Source organism: Dreissena polymorpha, chromosome 7, assembly GCF_020536995.1.
Source record: "Dreissena polymorpha isolate Duluth1 chromosome 7, UMN_Dpol_1.0, whole genome shotgun sequence".
Classification (NCBI taxonomy): Eukaryota; Metazoa; Mollusca; class Bivalvia; order Myida; family Dreissenidae; genus Dreissena; species Dreissena polymorpha.
Genome location: NC_068361.1, coordinates 868792 through 873800, shown reverse-complemented (window position 1 = coordinate 873800; position 5009 = coordinate 868792). Strand labels below are relative to the sequence as shown.

General features: G+C 33.2%; 1 long non-coding RNA gene across 1 annotated transcript; it reads left to right on the top strand.

Moving 5' to 3' along the window:
* Nucleotides 1-535: 535 nt before the first annotated feature.
* LOC127838827 (uncharacterized) lies at nucleotides 536-2440 on the top strand. The gene is made up of 3 exons (XR_008029980.1): nucleotides 536-668; nucleotides 1165-1301; nucleotides 2268-2440. It is a non-coding gene; the product is annotated as an uncharacterized LOC127838827 (long non-coding RNA).
* Nucleotides 2441-5009: the final 2569 nt, after the last annotated feature.

Sequence of the window (5009 nt, the reverse complement as noted above, 5' to 3'; positions counted from 1 at the left end):
GTGAGGAATTATGCCGTTATTGCATAGCTGATTGTATTTCCTGCCTTTAAAATGCTCGAACGAATATGAACTCTGGATGTTGGGTTTCAATAAATTATAGCAGATTACACGATTTAAGCACAAGTTGATACCTATGACGAGAATTAAGTATAGTGCTACTTTAAAAATAACTATATAAAATATATAGTTTCCGGTTATGTAGTATTTTGAATAAATATTTTCGAGATATCGCTGTTCTTTTTTACAAATGATATTATTTTAAATTAAATTTGACTTCGCAGTGATAAGCATTTAAAAGCTATTGGAGTGGTTCGATTGCGCTTCAGCTTTACGTCAAGTCTTATCTGGCCGCAAATTATACCTTTCTGAAAGGCGCTTATACAGTCAATCGTCTGATAATGCTGACGTAGCGGCGTTCGCGGGAGAAACCGTCGAGTCAGTATCGTATGGGCAATTTGGCAACGATGTAAGGAAACAAAAAAATTGCCGTAAAGATACTTATACCGAAAGTTGGTCGTAGTTTTCAAGATGGCGTCTGTAAATCTCCACGCAAGAAATCGCAACGAAGACAAAATAATGTTATTTTATTGTTTTGACGATGCAAAAGCTTACATAAAAAGAAATGAAATTGATACGAATAACCTACATAGAAAACTTTGGTAATTCAGGTAAATTCATTTTTATTATTTTGTTCATATATCTAAGCGTAATGATTTCTGTTGAAATGAAAGAAGCATAAATTACAGTCGGTCGGGTAGTTCTGGATCGCTAGCGAAAATAATGGTGTTAATATTTTTAAAAGAAAGCAATTGCTTTCAAAATACTTGGATTGTTGAGGCAAAATTTATCATCTTTCAGGCCATATTAATTTATTAATGCTTACCAATACATTTCTGATGCCATTTTGAACTTATTCACTTGCATAAAGTCGGCTAGTTCTGAATCGAGTCAAGGTCATCCTTCAAGGTCTAAGGTAAAACCAAAAATCAAAGCGGCGCAATAGGGGGCATTGTGTTTCTGACAAACACATCTCTTGTTCCTATTAAATGAATGAATTCATGATATGGATTTTTTTGTTTAATTTCAATTTTTTGTTTTTTTATAAATAAAGTGTATACATAAGCAGAAAATAAAAAAAAAATCTGTTTTGATGAATAATTTCAGTTTTTACTTCATCCTCCCATAAGGTTTGTTGGGTCCATGGGGTGAACCCTCACATGTATGTGAGCCTTGGACATCAGGTTCTGAAATGCCACCATGTTACAGACAAGAATAAGAAGACAAAACTGGAAAAGGAAAAGGTATTGGACAGAAATATGGTAACCTTCCCCTCCATGCTTGTCATTGACTTTTAGCTCGGCTGTTTTCGAAGAAAACCCGAGGTATTGTCATAGCCAGCTTGTCGTGTCCGTCGTTGTGTTATTGGCTGTCCGCGTCATGCTAAAACCTTAACATTTTGTCATTGGCTCTAAAATCAAAGTGCTTCAACCTACAACTTTGAAACTTCATATGTAGCTGCACCTTGACAAGTTCTACATGTCACACGCATTTTTGGGTTACTAGGTCAAAGGTCAAGGTCACTGTGACCTCTTAAAAAAACTAAAAAAATCTGACAAGCTTTCATGTATTCAAAAATGCAACCGCAGCCGAGCGTTGCACCTTTAATGCGGTGCTCTTGTTAGCTTACCTGAGCACCTTGTTAGTATGCAGAATCTTTATTTTCATAAACAATACAATAGCAATGTCTCATATAAATCAGTCTTTACTGAATTGGAAAGCTTTTTTTTTTAATAACCATTTTGTTAAAAAAATAGGATCTAGATGAATCAGCTAAATGTACAAGAATCTTTCATATATAAACTTTGAAACATCAATGTAGCGCATCCTGTAAGCCATTTAATGCAAAAATAAACAATGTACATGTAATGATGGACACAGGATTTTAAAAATGTTCTTAAAATGGTGTTGATTTCAGTGCAAAACGAAATTTTTTGTTCTTATTGTCTTGATGAATGCTCAGATAAAAATATAAGATTTATTTCTTTGGACTTGGTAAAATGCCAACATTGATCAGATCATTCCATGAAGAGTAAAATGTTAACCCTTTTATTTTATACTGACTAATATTATGATGAAATTAGACTTACAGTATCTGTTCTTAAACAAATTTGGTCCAAATAGTTGTCAAAACTCAACACTGTGTGATATCAGATAAAATATGCATTTTCATGTACATAAAGTTGTAAAGATATTAACATTCTTTTCAGACAAAGACAGTTAGCAGTGAGCAACATTCATATGCTAAATAGAAAACAAGGCATGCAGTGCAGCTCTCCAAAAAATTGGACTGTCCTGCTTCTATCATTCTGAAAGAAGTGTTGATATATACCCCTGAAGAGGTTGGATGTGTTTTTTTTCTTTTATTTAATTTACCCACAAGCAGGACAATTACTGTACATTACTTTGTTTTATTGCAATCATAACACTTAAGAAACCTTACTATTGCACCAATGCTCAAAATCCACTGGTTATATCATCAATTTCTTCTGATTCATACAAAATGTACATTTGTTTTGTGTTTGCCTCATTTTTATTGTTTTTACCTCTGTAAAAGTGTGATAAGCAAAATATGATGACAATTAAATTGAACATCTTCATCCAATCAATTTTTGCTATTGTTGGTTTTAAGCATTAATTAGGTTGTCAACATTATGTCATTTAATACAAGGGTTCATCAAGCGAGCTGGACAAAAAAATGGCTGCTTCTAATGTGAGGAGTGATCTGAGTAAAGGCATCAAAAAGATAATGGTGGTGTTTCCTAACATCGAACACAAGTCCCATACAAGTGGGGAGGTACTGATATGTAAAGTAACACTCTGTAAAGTTAAATTTCTGTTGATTCATTTGCTGTAACATGTGATCAAAATTGTCAACAGTTGCCCCATCATGGGGATTTCTTGTTTACCTGGCACGTAATAATTAAAAAATGTAAAAATCTTTTGAATTTGATTTTTTGCCAATGTTTAAAACCAAATCTAAAAACTTTGCTTAATAGCTATTTTTACCAGTGTTAACTAAAAGATGAATAGGATTACGCAGAATATTTAAAAATGTCATCAGACTGCTCCAGCTTTAAACCTAATTTGTTTGGCAGCACTCTGTACCTTTACATTATCCTAGATCTTTCCTTAAAAGATGATGTGTATAATAAAATAACTTACAATTAATTTTCTCTAAATGCTTGAGTTTTGATAGTTGTTATTTGACATCAAATAATAAAACTAAAGATTGTTAAAAGCATGCTCCTGGAATCGAAGGTAGCCACACGCCAGTGGTCGAATGATTTATATGGACTTTTATTAAAAATGACTGTTTAAAAACTTTCTTAAGAAGTCAAAGTTTTGCAATAATTAAGATAAAAATAACGAAATCATGAGGAAAAGAAGGACATAAAGATTATGCCCTGGTTTCAATTATAATTTCTTTATTATTCCCTGCCGAAAGGCATAGGTGTATTGAACTTGCAGTTGTCATTCCGTTTGTGTGTGTGTATGTCCATCTTCGCAATCAGCATATTGCAATATGTCAACTAGTAAATTACCTAGGTTGATGAAATTTGGTATGTTGAAAGAGGGACAAAAAGTTGAATGTACAATTTCCTTCATTTTTTTTGCCTCCTGCGCAAATTATTGTTGCTGAGTTTAAAGAAATGATTGGAAACTAAAAGCGTGCTGACTCAAAAAGTACGTAAGCAGAGTTGATAAAGTTTGGAGGGCATAAATGGCCGTATTGGGAATATGCACTTCATGTCAGTTTCTTTAATATGGTTCAAATTGCTGATTGCTATGGTTATATAAATACAATGCAGCAAATATCCACTAGGGGGCAGCTGTTTTGTCTGTTAACAAGCTCTTGTTAATGTAATATTCAAATTTTACTGATCATCTTAACTAATCAACAACAACGCACTCTGGGGTCACACTGTCTGTCAGACACTGAGACATCTACATCTTTTCATTTGACACCTCTTTATAATAATGTATTTATATTAGCTTGAAGATCTGTATTAAAATGCAGATGATCGTACATTGGGGTGATAATGTTTGCAAAGTGCATGTTTATATTAATTGCTGCTATTTTAATTTCTTATTGAATCTTCAACAGAACGCTGGGCTGTTGCAACGTATCGACAGTGATGTTGCCTCAAGAATTAAAGTACTTGTGGTGGAAGAGGGCGTTGCAAATGTTGAAGAAATGCAACGCCATCTGACCTCATTTGTTATGAAGAATGTCACACCTGCTCCATCAAGAACTAAAAGGAGATTTGCCCCTACAAAAAAGTGATCAGATATCACATGAATAAGGCAGCAAAGAAGGGTTGTGATAGCAATGATGACCAACACACCTTAGTTCAGCTTGTGAGTGTGCTTAGTGTGTAATTAACAGTTACTTCAATACAGATATATATTTATCACATGCCATACCCTGCTTCCCCTTGTAATATAACCATTACAAATATTTTTATTTTACACATGTGTAATATACTTTTTAAGGATTTTCATTGGCTTATTTTTGTTTGATTGACCAATCGCATTTTGTTATGTTGCTGAAATAACATTGCAATGTCAAATGACGTCACGAAATGCAAACAACATTTCGGATTTATCATTAAGTTTGGGAAAATATTTTAATAATTTTTTGTGTCCGGAGCCATATCTTGGAAGTACTTTGGCGGATTTCATTGAAACTTGGTATGAGTATAAATATGGATAAGAGGATGATACATAACATTTGACAGAGTTATACATCTCATTAAGCGAAATTTAAGAAATTGTGTTATTATATTTTCATATATTACTTTTCGGCCTAAGATGCTAAGGTCATACATTGTTTTGTAAACGAAACATGCGACATAATTTTCCTTTATCGTTTACATTTGTTGTAAATAGTGAGCATATTAAAATTCTGATTTCTGATATTAATTTGCCTCTTGTGAATAGATTTGTAC